Below are 20385 nucleotides of genomic sequence, written 5' to 3'. Positions count from 1 at the left end.
TGGCTGGTCTATCACCATAGCAACCCAGAGCCCTCTGTAATTGTCTTCTGAACACCCTGCTTATTTGGTATGATTATGTCGATGACTATCTATGTCACTGGTAAAAATAAAGCTGTCAGTGTGACAACTTTCCTAAGTCAAAGAATATTCCACCCTGAGGCTGGATAAAGCTCTGATCCTCGAGGTGAGCTGACACTCAAGGGCAGAAGTGTTTGCTGTGGGCACACGCATTCATGAAGAGCTCCTGCCTCTACGATTTCTGCTCTCCTCCTCCCCTATAGCTCCGCTGACTCTCCCTGGAAAGAGACAGGCAAACTTACAGTTCCTTTGAATTTGGATATATTTGAGACAGAACACTGAAAAATTAGACTCCAAAGACAAGCAGCTAAGTTTACAGTTCATTTATCCTTCCTTAGCTCCTTACCAGAACTGCTATAATTGATACATTTATCTTGAGAACCTGTTTAGACCCCTACACAGACTAATTCATTTTACTATCTTCTCTCTTTTTTCCTCCAATATTTTATTATAAAAATGTTCAAACATTCAGGAGAGTTGAAGGAATTCTACAGTGAATTTTACACTATACCCTCATCTAGGCTTTACCATTAACATTTTACTCTGTTTGTTTTAACATGCTTATCCATCCTTTTACCCATCCATCCACTTATTCATCTTATTTTCTGGACACATTTCAAAGTTACAGACATCAGTACACTTCCCCCTAAATACTTCAGCCAATGTGCCACTAACTAAAGTTGAATATTTGTTTATGCTTTTGTCCTTTTGATACAAAATTTGCATACAATGAAATACAAAATTGAGTGCACATTTGCTGAGCTCTGATAAGTGTATATACCTGTATGACTCAAACACCCACCACTATCCCCACTCTAGACAATCATCACCCTTCATTTTCTCCCCTGCAGTTCTCAGGTGACAGCTCTGCAGTGAAGAGCAAACAGTCTCGACTAGACTGGAACCAAGGGCAGGGGGTTCCAGGAGAGATGTAGAGAGAGAAAACTGATAGAATAACTCATGTGTTTGAATACATTGAGAGAAGCATTATACTTCTTACAGCATTTGGCAATAAAATAGGGACACATGTATAAATGACTATCACACAAAACAAAAAATAGAAGTGACTGTTACTCCCCAAAAAACAATCGGGTTATGAAATGTATATGACATGGTTGTGCTAGGAATAATATTTACATAATTGTAGTAATATAAACCCTGCATGTTGATCTCATTTAAAAAGATATAATTATTTGGAGGACGAAGAGAAGGGACATGTATATGTGATTAAGAAAACCTGTAGTAGAAATTCAATAAGGAGTATCTAAAAAAAAAAATCAAAAAAGACATGGGTAAGAAAATTATACAAAAGATTTGAATGTGGGGTCCCTGGGTGGCTCAGTCATTAAGCGTCTGCCTTCAGCTCAGGTCATGATCCCAGATTCTGGGATCAAGCCCCGCATTGGGCTCCCTGCTTCGTGGGAAGCCTGCTTCTCTCTCTCTCACTCCCCCTGCTTGTGTTCCTTCTCTCGCTGTGTCTCTCTCTGTCAAATAAATAAATAAAATCTTTTTAAAAAATAATAAAATAATTTTTTAAAAAAGAGTTGAATGTGATTGTCTTTGGAGAGCTTGAATTGAGGAGGTAAAGGGCAAGAAAATTCCGTCCTTTATAGCTACCTTAGTAGAAATAATTGACTTTTTAAATTATATACCTATAAAATCTTGTTAAAAATTAAAGTTAAATTTTAAGCAGCAGAAGAAACTAAAACTGTGTGGCAGATTTCCAATTCCATTAATATTATGTGCAAGGCATATTGGAGAAGGGGGCTTCTCACTGAAAAGCAAGCAGAAATGTTGGTGAAGTATACTAATCTTTTAATTCTATGCCTGAGCTTAAAGAAAGAGGAATCTTCCAGGCAAAACCAAAAAGAAACTGAAAAGCAGAAGGTACCTTTACTCTGGCATCATTTGCCAATTAAAGAAACAAAGGAGCTTGAAATTTAATGACCTTCAGGGACAGGGAGACAAGATGTTGGGCCTGTGCAAGGGGTTGGAATAAGACCTCTACATGAACCAAGACTCTCGAAGAGCTACTCTCCTGGTTAAAAAAAGGGGGGGGGGTGGATATTGGAAAGGAACAACTCTTTCCAGAAAAGAAGAACATTCCAAAGAACTTATCTATCTTGGCCTGGGCCCTGTCTGGGAAAAAGGAATGTCTCACTTGAGAATTGATAGGCAAACCTCTGCTCTCATACAGGATAGGGGTTCAAATGTTTAATGCATGATCTTGGACTCCCAAGTTAAGAAATTATCATAAAAAGTGGTCTTAGATTAAAAACAACCCTGGGATTTCTGGCAAAAGCCAACACAAATCATCTTCAGGAGAAACATGCTTGACCCAGAGCTCACAAGATTCTGACAGATAGAACTCTGCCCAACATAAGTACAAACTCAAAATTAGAATATAAATTTAGATGTAGTGAAAAGAAGGGGCACATGCACTCCAATGTTCCTAGCAGCAATGTCCACAATAGCCGAACTGTGGAAGGAGTCAAGATGCCCTTCAACAGATGAATGGATAAAGAAGATGTGGTCCATATATACAATGGAATATTAGTCAGACATCAGAGAGGATGAATACCCACCATTCGCATCAACATGGTTGGGACTGGAGGAGATTATACTAAGTGAAATAAGTCAAGGAGAGAAAGACAATTATCACATGGTTTCACTTATTTGTGGAACATAAGGAATAACATGGAGGACATTAGGAGAAGGAAGGGAAAAATGAAGGGGGGGAAATCAGAGCGGGAGACGAGCCATGAGAAACTATGGACTCCAGGAAACAAACTGAGGGTTTCAGAGGGGAGGGGGTGGAGGGATGGGTTAGCCTGGTGATGGGTATTAAGGAGTGCACGTATTGCAAGGAGCACTGGGTGTTACACGCAAACAATGAATCATGGAACACTACATCAAAACCTAATGAAGTACTGTATGGTGACTAACATAACACAAAATAATTAATTAATTTAAAAAATATAAATAAATTTGAGAATCTCAAAAAAATAAAATAAAAGCAACAAGAACACAAAAATCAATCCATCATGAACAAGAGTCTTCAGAAACTACATATATCAAAATGAGAACCTCAAAACTTCAGATAATGCGATTATCAGATATATATAAAATATTAAGTATACTCGAAATTATTAGTTAAGGGTAGCCTGGGTGGCTCAGTTGGTTAAGTGTCTGTCTTTGGCTCAGGTCATGATCCCAGAGTCCTAGGATTGGGCCCCACATCGGGCTCCCTGCTCTGCGGGGAGTGTGTTTCTCCTTCTCCCTCTGCCACTCCCCCTGCTTGTGCTCTCTCACTCTCTTTCAAATAAATAAGTAAATAAATAAATAAAAAATAAATAAATAAAAAGAAAGAAAGAAATTATTTGTTAAAAGAAAGAATAACAATAACATGAGATAGGAACAAAGCACTATCACAAATGATAAGGTAAATTTAAAAATCACTCATCAGATGTCAATGAAATTAAAAACTCAATGAAGGAGTTCTACTTTCAATAATAGTAATTTATGATTCAATAATTCCACTATTGGGTGTTTAGCCAAGGAAAATGAAAACACTAATTCAAAAAGATATATGCACCCCTATGTTTATTGCAGCATTATTTACAATAGCCAAGATTTAGAAGCAACCTGAGTGTCTATCAGTAGATGTGACTCACACACACACACACACACACACACACACACACACACACACACACACAGGAATATTATGCAACTATAAAAAAGGATGAGATTGTGCCATTTGAGACAACATGGGTGGAGACCTAGAGGGTATTATGCTAAGTGAAATAAGCCAGACTGAGAAAGACAAATACCATATGATCCCACTCATTAAGTGGAGTCTAAGAAAAATAAAATAAAATAAATAAACAAACAAAAAGCAGAATCAGACTTGTAAATACAGAGAACAAACTGATGGTCACCAGAGGGGAGGGGCCTAGGGTGATGGGCAAAAATCAGTGAAGAGGAGAGGGAAATACAGCCTTCCCACATAGAATGGATAAGTCATTGGAATAAAAGGCACAGCATAAGAAATACAGTCAATGATATTGTAATAGCGATGTAATAGGACAGATCATAGCTACACTTGTGGTGAACACAGCATAATGTATAAACTTGCCAAATCACTAAGCTGTACACCTGAAACTAATGTAACATTGTGTGTCAACGATACTCAAGAAAAGGTGAATACAAACAAATAAAAATAGTAATTGAGAACATCACTCCTACTTAGATTAAAAAGAATTATTTTCTGGAATTGAACAGTTATTAAACCTGTCTCAAGAAGAAATAGAAAAAGCAAATTAATTAAATCCATGAAGGAAGTTGAAGAAGTTCCCAAAAAACTCTCTTTACGCTGTCACCAAACAAGGAAACAAAACAACAAAAGGTTCTGATATTTTAATTAGTCAATTTTTCAATAGAAATAGAATAGAAAGAGTTGGTACTATTTAAATTGCTTCAGCCCCAGAGAAAGAAAATAAGCTTCCAAATTATTTTTTTAAGAAGCCAATTCTTTCCTCAAATCCTGACAAAGATACAAAGGAAAAAGAAATCCGAAATTCAGAGTGCTTTGTTAAAACAAATGCATAAATGCAAAGACTTTTTTTTAATTAAACAAAAGTTATACATAACAGAAATCAAAATGGATGTTAATGTACATTTTGTGATCTGAGGGATGAGTTATAAAGTGGGGAAGGACTTTGAGAGTATTCACATGAAAGCAAAGCTGTGAAAAATTACAAGAATTTTTATACCCAGTTAGAAGTTTGTGCTGTCAGTTTGGTTAAAACTACATTTCCCAGAATCCTCCTTGGTGTATGGTTACAGGTCTGAAGGTTGCCATGATGGAGGTGGGGGTGGGATACTACAGCTTACTCTTGCTCTCTCTGCTCCATTTCCAGCTCTTCCTCTCAACTGATGATCCTGTTGATCAATAGCAGCCATAGGCTGAACACCAGTTGCTTGACAGAAGACAAGAGAGACAGAGATAGTAGAGACATAGCTTCCCATGGACCTTCCCATGTGCTTCCTCTTTGCACTCTCACTTCAGTGGGTGGGTAGGTTTGACATCTCAGATTGGTGACTTTTCAGATTCTTCACTCCCTCCAGAATCTTCGCTTTCCAGATCCTCTGCAACTGTGTAAAATTTATTTCCTATTCTGAATCTTACATGCCAAACTCAGCATTCTACTTCTCTGATTGAGCTCTGAATGACTTACCAGCCACTCTCATCCATACATTAAAACAACCAAAAGTTTTTCTCAAACATGTAAAGACCCAAGGTATAAAGCACTGTGAGCCTCTATGAAGATCACATCTGAAAAGTGATTAAAAGAACCAAATGACTAAAGGAAAAAATAAAAAAGAACTTGTGTTAAAGATGTCATGAGCGAAAATGATAAATGGAGGCTACTGATATTTTGAAAATAGGGAATTAAGACTAGGTGAGTATAGGAAATAAAGATATAGAACAGAATGTCAATATCATTAAAACTTGACCTTAGATTAATAATGGAAATAAATGTTTGGAGGCAATTTGGAAGATGGTAAGAGGGAAATTTTCTAGGTGCGCTATTTTTTCAACTTTCAAGTTCACCATTTCACTCTTCAAGCTAATAAATACCATATGAATGGGAAGTTTTTAAAAATCAGGTTTAAGAACTGTCAAAGTTATGAACGTACTTACGTGAAGCACTGAAAACAGATAATAAGACATTCAAATTAATGAAGGAAAAAACTTCCAAAGCAAAACAAAGAAAATGCAGATCATAAAACAAAAGAGAGAATGCTTTTCAAAAGAGAGAATACAATATTATGAAAACAAAAAAATACTTTTTAAAAAGGGAGCTTGGTCAGTAAAACCAGCGTCTGACTCTTTGAAAAGAGGAATAAAATTGACAAATTTTTTTGCCACTCTGATAACAACAAAACAGAAGACCTGATAGATAAAGTTTGAGTTGACAGAGCAAAGCTACACCTAGAAATATGGTTAGAAATTAGAGATTCTTACCATACATAGCTTCATTCAATAAACACTAACATTAACCAGAATGGGTGATTATACAGGCACATATAAATCACCAAAATGATCCGAAGTAGGAGAAAACCTTAATAAGCCAATCATATTGCAATAAACTGCATAGGTTCTTGAAGATGTACCCCTAAAATAACCACCACACCCAGATGGTACTATGAATGAATTGAATCAATCATTGGAAAACTCCTTTATTATGTCAACTGCTCGAGGTCTTGGTAAATTATACTAATTGATTCAACAATGCTAACAGAAAATGCTGATTTAAAAAAAAAAAAAACCCAGAAAATTGAAAGGAAGGAAGTAGGGAAGGGGGGAGGGAAGAAAAAAGAGATGAAACAAAACACCTAGAGGTCATTTTTATTTATGAATGTTGAGTTCTGTTGTATAAGGCAGTTAATTTACTGACAGATCAGATTTTTCCCCTTGGACCCTGGTCGGGTAGGTCTAGGGCAGCCTGCTCTAGGACTTGTGTAGCTCTACTCTTAAATTATGGCCTTTCAGAGGTCTCAGCTAAATGCCCCCTCTGTTCAGTAAGCCCTCTCCACCCTGGCTGGTTAGAACTCCAGCATTCCCCAGCACTTTGTGACTTCAGAAAGCTCCATTTAGCTCACAAACCCACAGTAGCCATTCTGCATCTGTCCTCGTGGGCTGTGTCAGCCAAAGCCTCAAGTGGTCACCAAAGATTTCTAAGAGATCTGTCTCTGCACTGCTTCCTTCTCTCTGTTTCTCTGGCACACGCATTCCAGCCACCCCGTCAGCTCATGGGTCTCTGGGATCCACTTTCCTGTGCTACAGTTTGGAAAACTCCCTAATGCAGACAGCCGGAGTAAGTGCAGAGTTCAACTCATGTTTTCTCTTCTCTTGAGGATTAGAGCCCACAGTGCCTACTGTTCAATGCTTGAAAATGTTTGCTTCAAACTGGCATAGCCACTCTGGAAAACAGTATGAAGCTTCCTCAGAAAGTTAAAATTAGAACTACCCTCTGATCCAGCAATTGCACTACTAGGTATTTACCCAAAGGATACGAAAATACTGATTTGAAGGGATATAGCACCCTGGTATTTATAGCAACATTGTCAACAATAGCCAAATTATGGAAAGAGCCCAAATGTCCATCAACTGATGAATGGATAAAGAAGATGTGGAAGAGGGCACCTGGGTGGCTCCAGTTGGTTAAGTGACTGCCTTCAGCTCAGGTCATGATTCCAGGGTCCTGGGATCAAGCCCCGCATTGGGCTCCCTGCTCAGCGGGGATCCTGCCTCTCCCTTCTGGCTGCCACTCCCCCTGCTTGTGCTTTCTCTCTCTGTCTCTCATGAATAAATAAAATCTTTAAAAAAAAAAGAAGAAGATGTGGGATATATTCTGGAATATTACTCAGCCATTAAAAAGAATGAAATCTTGCCATTTGCAATGATGTGGATGGAGCTAGAGAGTACAATGTTAAGCAAAGTTGTTAGTCAGAGAAAGACAAATACCATATAATGTCAGTCATATGTGGAATTTTTTTTAAAGATTTTATTTATTTATTTGACAAAGAGAGAGAGGGCAAGAGAGAGAGCACAAGCAGGAGGAGCTGCAGGCAGAGGGAGAGGGAGAAGCAGGCGCCCCGCTGAGCAAGGAGACTGAGGCGGGGCTCGATCCCAGGATCCCGGGATCATGACCTGAGCCGAAGGCAGCCGGTTAACTCACCAAGCCACCCAGGTGCCCCTCATATGTGGAATTTAAGAAATAAAACACATGATCATAGGGGGGAAAAAAAGAGAGAAGCAAACCAAGAAATAGACTCTTAACTATAAAGAACATACTGAGGGTTACCAGAGGGGAAGTGCGTGGGGTATGAGTTAAGTAGGTGATGGGGATTCAGGAGTGCATGTGCTGTGATGACTACCAGGTGTTGTATGTAAGTATTGAATCACTATATTTGTACACCTGAAACTAATATTACATTGTATGTTAACTAGCTGGAATTTAAATTAAAAAAATAGTTGCTTCATATATTTTGACCAGTTTTATAGTTATCTACAGAAAGGGGGCAGTACAGTCTCTGTTACTCTATCATGGTCAGAAACAGAAATCCATGGTCATCTTTTAAATTTTAAGGGTTTTAAACCTTGATTGTAACACAAGAATAGGAAACTGAAAGTGAAAAAAGCAAGGAAATTGCTGAGTTTCAAGGTAGATGCTACTTTATCACAAAAAGTATTCCTTAAAATATTCCTCTAAATTAAAAAAAAAGTAGTCATAAAAAGCATTACAAGGTTAGGAATAATGGTTGTTTTTTTTTTTTTAACTACATATTTAGATTTTACACAGTTCCAACTGACATTCTGCCATGAAGGAGGAGGACACTGGGACTCTTCCAATTTTCCCCACCACGGATTTGATACATAATATACATAATATATCATTCTGATCCATAATATATCATTTTCATGGTTTATAACATTTATCTTCTGTTTTGTGCATTTCTTTCCAATTCTTATACCCTATTATTTCCCTTGTCTTATTTAATTGGTGAGACTCTCCAGTAAAATGATGAAAAGAGGCAGTGATAGTGAGCATCACCATTTTGTGCATTATTTAACAGGAATATTTCTACAATTTCATCATTAAATACAATGTTTGCTATGGTTGTTGGTAGCTTCTCTTCATAGGTTAAGAAAGTAAGAATTATTTAAAATTATAAGTGAGTGTTGCATTTTATCAAATGCTTTTCTGCAATTATGAGATGATCATACAATTTTTAATCTATTGATAACTTATCATGATGATTTTATTGATATCATCTTTTAATTCCAGGCATAAATCCTATTGAAACATGCCATATCTTTTCATATGCAACAAAAATCCATTTTTTAAGATTTTTGCAATAATTTTATTGCGTAGTTTTTGTCTTTCTTGATATTGAGTTTATATCCACCTTATGAAATAGTTGACTAATGTTTTTTTATTTTTATTTTTTTCCTATTCTTGGAATTAGTTTGGGTAACATAGGGATTTACCTATTCCTCGAAAGTTTGGCTAAACTTACCTACAAGATTTTGGCTCAGGGTCTTTTGAAGGGAAAGACTTTTGATTGCAGCTTCAACTAACTTCATGATTACTGATTTACTCTATTTTTCCTATTTCTTTTTAAGTTAATTTCACTAAATTATGGTCTATAAAATTATCTTTATCTAAATTTTCTAATTTAATGACATTGCATTTTAGCATTTTCTTAGGTTTCTTACACCTCTTTTTTTTAATTTTATTTTATTATGTTATGTTAGTCACCATACATTACATCATTAGTTTTTGATGTAGTGTTCCATGATTCCTTGTTTGCATATAACACCCAGGGCTCCATTCAATTCGTGCCCTCCTTAATACCCATCACTGGGCTAACCCATCCCCCCACACCCCTCTCCTCTAGAACCCTCAGTTTGTTTCTCAGAGTCCATAGTCTCTCATGGTTCCTCTCCCTCTCTGATTTACCCCCTTCATTTTTCCCTTCTTACTATCTTTTTTTCTTTAACATATAATGTATTATTTGTTTCAGAGGTACAGCTCTGTGATTCATCAGTCTTACACAATTCACAGCGCTCACCATAGCACATACCCTCCCCAATGTCTATCACCCAGCCACCCCATCCCTCCCACCCCCCACCACTCCAGCAACACTCAGTTTGTTTCCTGAGATTAAGAATTTCTCATATCAGTGAGGTCATATGATACATGTCTTTCTCTGATTGACTTATTTCACTTACCATAATACCCACTATATATATTATATCTTCTTTATCCATTCATCTGTTGAAGGGCATCTCGGCTCTTTCCAGTTTGGCTACTGTGGACATTGCTGCTATGAACATTGGGAAGGATATGGCCCTTCTTTTCACTACATCTGTGTCTTTGGGGTAAATACTCAGGACTAAAATTGCTGGGTCATACATAGGGTAGCTCTATTTTTAATTTTTTGAGGAAACGCCACACTGTTTTCCAAAGTGGCTGTACCAACTTGCATTCCCACCAACAGTGGAAGAGGGTTCCCCTTTCTCCACAACCTCTCCAACATTTGTTGTTTCTTGCCTTGTCAATTTTTGCCATTCTAACTGGTGTAAGGTGGTATCTCAATATGGTTTTGATTTGAATTTCCCTGATGGCTAATGGTGATGAACATTTTTTCATGTGTCTGTTAGCCATTTGTATGGCTTCTTTGGAGAAGTGTCTGTTCATGTCTTCTACCCATTTTTTGACTTGATTATTTGTTTTTTGGGTGTTGAGTTTGAGAAGTTCTTTATAGATCTTAGAAATTAGTGCTTTGTCTGTAGTGTCATTTGCAAATATCTGCTCCCATTCTGTGGGTTGCCTCTTTGTTTTGTTGACTGTTTCCTTTGCTGTGCAGAAGCTTTTTATCTTGATGAAGTCCCAAAAGTTCATTTTTGCTTTTGCTTTACTAGCCTTTGGAGATGTATCTTGAAAGAAGTTGCTGTGGCCAATGTCAAAGAGGTTACTGCCTACATTCTCCTCTAGGATTTTGATGGATTCCTGTCTCACATTGAGGTCTTTCATCCATTTTGAGTTTATCTTTGTGTATGGTGTTAGAGAATGGTCTTCAGTACCTAGCTGTCCAATTTTCCCAGCACCATTTATTGAAGAGACTTTTTTCCATTGCACATTTTTTCCTGCTTTGTCGAAGATTATTTGACCATAGAGTTGAGGGGCCATATCTGGGCTTTCTATTCTGTTCCATTGGTCTATATGTCTGTTTTTGTGCCAGTACCATGCTGTCTTGGTGATCACAGCTTTGTAATATAGCTTGAAATCAGGCAACTTGATGCCCCCAGCTTTGTTTTTCTTTTTCAACATTTCCTTGGCGATTTGGGGTTCTTTTCTGATTCCATACAAATTTTAAGATTGTTTGTTCCAGCACTTTGAAAAAATGTCATTGGAATTTTGATCGGGATGGTGTAGAAGGTATAGATTGCTCTGGGTAGCATAAACATTTTAACAATGTTTATTCTTCCAATCCATGAGCATGGAATGTTTTTCCATCTTTTTGTGTCTTCAATTTCTTTCATGAGTGTTCTGTAGTTCCTAGAGTATAGATCCTTTACCTCTTTGGTTAGGCTTATTCCAAGGTATCTTATGGTTTTTGGTGCTATTGTAAATGGAATCGATTCTCTAATTTCTCTTTCTGCAGTTGCATTGTTAATGTATAAGAAAGCAACTGATTTCTGAGCATTGATTTTGTATCCTGCCACATTACTAAATTGCTGTCTGAGTTCTAGTAATTTGGGGGTGGCATCTTTTGGGTTTTCCACATAAAGTATCATGTCATCTGCAAAGAGAGAGAGTTTGACTTCTTCTTAGCCAATTTGAATATCTATTTCTTTTTGTTGTCTGATTGCTGTTGCTAGGACTCCTAGTACTATGTTGAACAACAGTGGTGAGAGTGGGCATCCTTGATGCGTGTTCCTGATCTCAAGGGAAAGGCTCTCAGCTTTTCCCCATTGAGGATGATATTCGCTGTGGGTTTTTCATAGACAGATTTTATGAACTTGAGGAATGTTCCCTCTATCCCTATACTCTGAAGAGTTTTAATCAGGAAAGGATGCTGTATTTTGTCAAATGCTTTTTCTACATTAATTGAGAGGACCATATGGTTCTTCTCTCTCCTTTTATTAATGTGTTCTATCACATTGATTGATTTGCGAATGTTGAACCACACTTGCATCCCGGGGATAAATCCCACTTGGTCCTGGTGGATGATCCTTTTAATGTATTGTTGGATCCTATTAGCTAGGATTTTGTTGAGAATTTTGGAATCCATATTCATCAGGGATATCGGTCTGAAATTCTCCTTTTTGATGGGGTCTTTGCCTGGTTTGAGGATTAAGGTAATGCTGGCCTCACAGAATGAGTCTGGAAGCTTTCCTTCTGTTTCTATTTTTTGAAACAGCTTCAGGAGAATAGGTATTATTTTTTCTTTGAATGTTTGGTAGAATTCCCTAGGGAATCTATCAGGCCCTGGACTCTTGTTTTTTGGGAGGTTTTTGATCACTGCTTCAATCTCGTTCCTGGTTATTGGCCTATTCAGGTTGTCAATTTCTTCCTCTTTCAGTCTTGGCCATTTATAGGTTTCCAAGAAGGCATCCATTTCTTCCAGGTTGCTTAATTTATTGGCATATAGTTGTTGATAATAGTTTCTAATAATTGTTTCTATTTCCTTGGTGTTAGTCGTGTTCTCTCTGCTTGCATTCATAATTTTACTAATTTGGGTCCTTTCTCTTTTCTTTTGGATAAGTCTGGCCGGTGGTTTATTGATCTTATTAATTCTTTCAAAGAACCAGCTTCTAGTTTCATTGATCTGATCTACTGTGTTTCTGGTTTCTAATTCATTGATCTCTGCTCTATTTTTAATTATTTCTCTTCTAATGTGTGGCTTAGGCATCGTTTGTTACTTTTTCTCTAGTTCTTTAAGGTGTAAAGTTAGTTGCTGAATTCGGGATTTTTCTATTTTTTTGAGTGAGGCTTGGATGGCTATGTATTTCCCCCTTAGGATCGCCTTTGCAGTATCCCATAAATATTGGACCAATGTGTTTTCATTCTCATTGGTTTCCATGAATTGTTTAAGTTCTGCTTTGATTTCCTTGTTGACCCAAAAATTCTTGAGCAGAGTGGTCTTTAGTTTCCAAGTGTTTGAATTTCTTCCAAATTTTTTCTTGTGTTTGAGTCCCAGTTTTAAAGCATTATGGTCTGAGAATATGCAGGGAATAATCTCAGTCTTTTGGTATCAGTTGAGACCTGGTTTGTGACCCAGTATGTGGTCTATTCTGGAGAAAGTTCCATGTGTGCTCGAGAAGAATGAGTATTCTGTTGTTTTAGGGTGGAATGTTCTGTATATATCTATGAGGTCCATCTGGTCCAGTGTGTCATTCAAAGCTGTTGTTTCTTTGTTGATTTTCTGCTTAGATGATCTGTCCATTGCTGAGATTGGAGTATTGAGGTCTCCTACAATTAACGTATTATTATCAATATGACTCTTTATTTTGGTTAACAGTTGGCTTGTGTAGTTGGCTGCTCCCATGTTGGGGGCGTAGATATTTATAATTGTTAGATCTTCTTGTTGGATAGACCCTTTAAGAATGATATAGTGTACTTCTGTGTCTCTAACTACAGTCTTTAGCTTAAAATCTAATTTGTCTGATATAAGAATTGCTACCCCAGTTTTCTTTTGAGGTCTGTTGGCATGGAAGATGGATCTCCATCCCTTCACTTTCAGTCTGGATGTATCTTTAGGTTCAAAATGAGTCTCTTGTAGACAGCATATGGATGGGTCCTGTCTTTTTATCCAATCTGCAACTCTGTGCCATTTTATGGGAGCATTTAGGCCATTCACACTGAGAGTGATTATTGAAAGATACGAATTTATTGTCATCATGTTGCCTGTGAAGTCCTTGTTTCTATAGATTGTCTCTGTAAATTTCTGTTCTATATCACTCTTGGGGTCTTTCTCCTTTTATAGAATCCCCCTTAATATTTCTTGCAGGGCCAGCTTAGCAGTCACATATTCTTTCAGTCTTTACCAGTCTTAGAAGCTCTGCATCTCTCCATCCATTCTAGATGACAGTCTTGCTGGATAAAGTATTCTTGACAGCATGTTCTTCTTGTTTATTACCCTGAATATGTCTTGCCAGGCCTTTCTGGCTTGCCAGGTCTCTGTGGATAGATCTGACTTTATTCTGATGTTCCTCCCTCTGTATGTAAGAATCTCTTCCCCCTACCTGCCCTTAAGATGGTTTCCTTGGTTCTAAGATTTGCGAGTTTTACTATTACATGCCAGGGTTTTGGCCTGTTTTCCTTGATCTTGGGAGGGATCCTCTCTGCCTCTAAGACACGAATATTTGTTTCATTCCCCAGATTAGGGAAGTTCTCAGCTATGATTTGCTCAACTATATCTTCTAGTCCTCCCTCTCTCTCCACCCCCTTAGGGATCCCAATAATTCTGACATTGGAACGTTTCATGGTGTCATTTATTGCTCTGATTCTGTTTTCATGGATTTTGAGTTGCTTCTCCCAGGCCTCCTCTTTATCCTTCTTTTCTATCAGTTTGTCTTCCAGATCACTAATTCATTCTTCTGCCTTGCTTACCCTAGTTGTTAGATTATCTAGATTAGGTTGGATCTCACTGATAGAATTTTTAAATTCTGCCAGTTCAGCTTTCATTTCTTTCCTTAGAGATTCTATGTTGCCATTAATCGGTTTCTCCATTTTAGCTATTGTCTTCACAACTGCTACCCTGAATTCCATTTCCAACGTCTTAGTTTTATCTGTATCCATTTGTAAATCTGTGGCAGAAATCACAGTCTTTGAGTCTTTCCTATTTTGGGGGTTTCTCCTCCTAGTCGTTCTGTTGAAGGGTGGTGGAGGGAATGTACAGAGTCCAAATTATTGGCCACAACCCAAGCAAGATGCAGCTGTTTTATAGGGACCTTAAGGTTGTTGGCCTCTTGTTCTCCCAGCCTATCTTCTGGGGGAGAGGCCTGCCACGCTGTTACTCAGTCAGCCCTGTTTGAGCAGAGTTGCCCTGCCCCCTGTGGGGGGAGTGATGGGCTCAGTGAAAACCAGTTTTGGGGGGCTTTTCCTCTCTGGCAGCTTTCCCTGGCGGCTTTCCGTGTCTCTTCCAAGAGTCAGAGCAGAAGAGATCATTTCCAACCCTCTGCCTCAGAGCAGAGAGATCACAGTCTTCTTCAGTGAGCTCTCCAGGCCACACTATCTCCGTTTCTGTCTGTGCTGCTATAAACTGCAGTGTCCTGCATTATGCGCCCCTCAGCCATATACTCCCAGTTCTCCCCTCCAGGTCGGGGCATGTCTCTGCCCTTTTGCTTCTAAAACCACCAGCTGCCTCCAGTTTGCATGTGCAGCCCTGCTGCTTGGGGTTTCCATCCGGGGGGTGCCCTAAAGTCCTTTCCCCGCTGCTACAGGTCTGCAAGTCTGTGCCCCATGCCCAGTGCAGGAGGCTATTGCTCACCAGTGGTGCAGGATCCTGAGGGCTTGGCTCCCTCTGCCTTCCTTTTATCTTCAGATATGTGCCCATGGAATCGTGGCTCCCTACTTCATACCTCGAAACCAACTGCCTGTGATATTCTGTTTGTAGAGATCCAGATCTATCTTCTTACATCTCAGGCTGATTTCATGGGTGTTCAGAGTGGTCTGATAGATATCCAGCTCAATTCCTGGAACCAGTTGGAATAGGGTCCCCTACTCCTCCACCATTTTTTCCTCTTGAGTCCTCGCCACTTTTATCTTTCAATATTTTCCTCATATTCCCAGCTAGTTTCTTTATGATTATTGTTCATCTTTTCACAGAAGCCAGTCTTTCTTGGCCAGTTACTTGCTGAAGAATATTGTATGGTAACAGACATCAGACTGAGTGAGCTGATCTAGCTAGTAACTAGGGTTTAGATCTGTTGTCTTGAAAGTCTCCTACCAACTTTCTGTTCTGGGACTTTTCTCCTTTGTCTCAGCTGTCAGGAGCCATCCACGGCTCTTGGTGAAGCCAATACTACAGATTCTTCATCTTGTGATTTTGTGCTTCCTTCTCTTTAAATCACCTTGCCCCCTAACATTTCTCCTTACACTGCTGCTCCACAGTGTGCTTCTCATGAGATGGCATGTCTGCTGTTCCTCTGTAAGCCTGAAATGTCTTACTACTATTTAACATCAAATGGAGTTCAATGAAATTCTGGCAAACCATCTATTCTAAGATCAGGTGTTGACAGTTGGTAATCTCATTATACCACCTACTCATGGAGAATTCTATGTACTTCTAGCACCTGTAGAAGCATTTTCATTCATTCAACAAATATTTACTGAGTGGTCACCATTTCCAGGCACTATTCTAAGTCTTTGAAATATATCACTGAACAAAACAAGCAAAAACTCTGCCCTTGTAGAATTTATACTATTAAGAGGAAGGGGGAAGGGCAGCAGACAAGAAAACATAAATGTTGTTACTTGGTGTAAATTATATAGTATGATAAAAGTGATAAATGCTAGGGAGCAGAAAGCAGAAAGAGGGAATCAGGTGTAGTAGGAGATAAATAGGTTATAATTTAAAATAGAATTATCTAGATTTCACTGCATTGGCAGTTTTCTTTACAGATGATGATTTGGGATTTTGGTCTCCTATAATCTCTGTTGTTTTCTGTGGTTTCAGAGAGGAAAGAAAGTGGTTTAAATGATTCTGTTAGGGGTGCCTGGGTGGCTCAGTCAGTTAAGCATCTGCCTTTGGCTCAGGTCATGATCCCAGGGTCCTGGGATCAAGCCCTACATCGGTTTCCCTGCTCTGCAGAGATCCTGCTTCTCCCTCTCCCTTTCCTGCTCCCCCTGCTTGTGCTCTGTCAAATAAATAAATAAAATCTTTTAAAAAAATAAATGATTCTGTTAATTCTAACTGGAAGTCTTCTACCATCTCCTTTTGCATATATCTACTTATCATAAATTATGATAAATTTGTAGTGAAGCATTTCTGTTTTTCTACTTTGGCCTCATTCTGTATGTGTCAATGGTGGAGAAGTTCTTAAAACCCAATCACTCTTTCATTATTCTGAATTGAACCTCAACCCAAAAACACACTGTGACTCATACAACTCTTGCTAGTCCCCTTTGGCCTTAAATTATTTATGAAAAATGGTTTCAGTTTTATTGTTTTCCTTAGAAAAGTACATTCTCACATAATTTGGAGCAGGGGTGGAGCTAGTCACATGAGAAAATAACATGCTTTTCTCCTCTCCTTCTACTAGGTTTGTAGTTGCAATGATAAGGATATATAATATATACCATCTTTCAACTATCATCTTTTTTATCACATTTTATTTAAATTCAATTAACATACAGTGTATCGGGACACCTGGGTGGCTCAGTCGGTTAAGCAGCTGCCTTCGGCTCAGGTCATGATTCCAGGGTCCTGGGATCGAGCCCCACGTCGGGCTCCCTGCTGAGTGGGGAACCTGCTTCTCTGTCTCTCTCTACCTGCCACTCCCCCTGCTTGTACTCTCTCTCTAATAAAAAATAAAAAATCTTAAAAAAAATACAGTGTATCATTAGTTTCAGATGTAGAGTTCAGTTAATTATCAGTTGCATATAACACTGTTCATTACATCATGTGGCCTCCTTAATGCCCATTACCCAGTTACCCTATCCCCCCACCCACCTCTCCTCCAGCAACCCTCAGTTTGTTTCCTATAGTTAAGAGTCTCTTATGGTTTGTCTCCCACTCTGATTTTGTCTTATTTTATTTTTCCCTGCCTTCCCCTATGAGGCTCTGCTTTGTTTTTTAAATTCCACATATGAGTGAAACCATATGATAATTGTCTTTCTCTGATTGACTTATTTCACTTATCAAAATACCTTCCAGTTCCATCCATGTTATTGCAAATGGTAAGATTTCATCTTTTTGATCGTTGAGTAATATTCCATTCTGTATATATACCACCTCTTCTTTATCCATTCATCTATCGATGGACATCTAGGCTCTTTCCATAGTTTGGCTATTGTGGACATTACTGCTATAAACACTGGGGTGCAGGTGCCCCTTCGGATCCCAACATTTGTAACCTTTGTGTAAATATCTAGTAGTGTAATTGCGGGGTTATAGGGTAGCTCTATTTTTAAATTTTGGGGAACCCCCATACTGTTTTCCAGAGTGACTGTACTAGCTTTCAACCCCACCAACAGTGTAGGAGGGTTCCCCTTTCTCTTCTTCCTCTTCAATATTTGTTGTTTCCTGTGTTGTTAATTTCAGTCATTCTGACTGGTGTGAGGTGGTATCTCATGGTTTTGGTTTGTATTTCCCTGATGCCAAGTGATGTGGAGCATCTTTTCATACATCTCTAAGCCATCTGGATGTCTTCTTTGGAGAAATGTTTGTTCATGTCTTCTGACCATTTTTTGACTGGGTTTTTGGGTATTGAGTTTGATAAGTTCTTTATAGATCTTGGACACTAGCCCTTTATCTGCTGAGACATTGGCAAATATCTTCTCCCATTCTGTAGGTTGCCTTTTAGTTTCGTTGATTGTTTCGTTTGCTGTGGAAAAGCTTTTTATCCTGATGAAGTCCCAATACTTCATTTTTGCCTTTGTTTCCCTTGCCTTTGGAGACATGTCTAGCAAGAAGTTGCTACGGCTGAGGTCAAAGAGGTTGCTGCCTGTGTTCTCCTCTAGGATTTCAATGGACTCTTCTGTCTAACATTGAGGTCTTTCACCCATTTTGAGTCTATTTTTGTGTATGGTGTAAGAAAATGGTCCCATTTCATTCTTCTGCTTATGGCTGTCCAATTTTCCCAACGCAATTTGTTGAAAAGACTGTCTTTTTTCCATTGGATATTCTTTCCTGCTTTGTCAAAGATTAGGGATTATGCTAAGTGAAATAAGTCAAGCAGAGAAAGACAATTATCATATGTTTTCACTCATATGTGGAGAAAAAGGAATAGCATGGAGGACCATAGGGGAAGGGAGGGAAAACTCAATGGGAAGAAATCAGAGAGGGAGACAAACCATGAGAGACTCTGGACTCTGGGAAACAACACTGAGGGTTGCAGAGGGGAGGGGGTGGGGGGAGAAAGTACCAGGTGATGGGTATTAAGGAGGGTATGTGTTGTCATGAGCACTGGGTGCTATATGCAACTAATGAATTGTTGAACACTACATCAAAAATTAATGATGTACTATATGTTAGCTAATTGAACATAATAAAATAAAAATATTAGTTGATCATAAAGTTGAGGGTCCATTTCTGGGTTCTCTGTTCTGTTCCATTGATCTATGTGTCTGTTTTTGTGCCAGTACCATACTGTCTTGATGATTACAGCTTTATAATATAGTTTGAAGTCCAGAATTATGGTGCCACCAGGTTTCATTTTCTTTTCTGGCTATTTGGGGTCTTTTCTGGTTCCATACAACTTTTAGGATAATTTGTCTAGCTCTGAAAAAAGTTGATGGTATTTTGATAGGGATTGCTTTGAGTGTGTAGATTGTTCTTGGTGGCCTAGACATTTTAACAATATTTCATTTCTTTGTGTCTTCCTCAATTTCTTTCATGAATGTTCTATAGTTTTTAGAGTACAGATCTTTTGACTCTTTGGTTAGGTTTAATCCTAGGCATCTTATGTTTTTGGTGCAATTGTAAATGGGATTGATCCCTTAATTTCTCTTTATTCTGTCTCATTGTTAGTGTATACAAATGCAACTGATTTCTGTGCACTGATTTTATATCCTGCCACTTTGCTGAATTCCCATATGAGTTCTAGCAATTTTGGGGTGGAGTCTTTTAGGTTTTCCACATAGAGTATCATGTCATCTGCAAAGAGTGAGAGTTTGACTTTTTTGCCAATTTGGATGGTTTTTATTTCTTTTTGTTGTCTGATTGCTGAAGCTAGTACTTCTAGTACTATGTTGAACAACAGTGGTGAGAGTGGACATCCTTGTTGTATTCCTGACCTTAGGAGAAAGCTCTCAGTTTTTCCCCATTGAGAATGATATTTGCTCTGAACTTTTGGGATGCAGCAAAGGTAGTCCTAAGAAGAAGTATATAGCACTACAAGCCTTTCTTAAGAAACAAGAAAGGTCTCAAATACACAAGCTAAACTTACACCTAAAGGAGCTGGAAAAAGAACAACAAATAAAGGCTAAACCCGGCAGGAGAAGAGAAATAATAAAGATTAGAGCAGAAATCAATGAAAGAGAAACCAAAAGAACAGTAGAATAGATCAACATAATTGGGAGCTGATTCTTTGAAAGAATTAATAAGATCGATAAACCCCTAGCCAGACTTATCAAAAAGAAAAGAGAGGGCGCCTGGGTGGCTCAGTCGTTAAGCATCTGCCTTCGGCTCAGGTCATGATCCCAGGGTCCTGGGATCAAGTCCCACATCGGGCTCCCTCCTCGGCGGGAAGCCTGCTTCTCCCTCTTCCACTCCCACTGCTTGTGTTCCTGCTCTCGCTGTCTCTGTCAAATAAATAAATAAAATCTTTAAAAAAAAAAGAAAAGAAAAGAGAAAGGACCCAAATAAATAAAATCATGAATGAAAGAGGAGCGATCACAACTAATGCCAAAGAAACACAAACAATTATAAGAACATATTATGAGCAACTATATGCCAACAAATCAGCAATCTGGAAGAAATGGATGCATTCCTAGAAACTCATAAATTGCCAAAACTGAAACAGGAATAGAAAACCTGAAGAGACCCATAACCAGCAAGGAA

The 20385-nt window shown here is 38.4% G+C and overlaps 1 long non-coding RNA gene across 1 annotated transcript in view; it reads left to right on the top strand.

Annotated features, from left to right (window-relative positions):
* The first annotated feature begins 6787 nt into the window (after positions 1 to 6787).
* LOC113916179 overlaps positions 6788 to 20385 on the top strand; it is a 92397-nt gene continuing 78799 nt past the window's right edge. Inside the window, exon 1 of the long non-coding RNA XR_003517861.1 lies at positions 6788 to 6962. This is a non-coding gene — a long non-coding RNA (uncharacterized LOC113916179). The remainder of the gene's footprint in view (positions 6963 to 20385) is intronic.

The sequence above is a fragment of the Zalophus californianus genome, chromosome 1 (genome assembly GCF_009762305.2).
Source record: "Zalophus californianus isolate mZalCal1 chromosome 1, mZalCal1.pri.v2, whole genome shotgun sequence".
Classification (NCBI taxonomy): domain Eukaryota; kingdom Metazoa; phylum Chordata; class Mammalia; order Carnivora; family Otariidae; genus Zalophus; species Zalophus californianus.
Note: the sequence above shows the minus strand (reverse complement) of the source record. Positions and strands in the feature narration are given on the sequence as shown.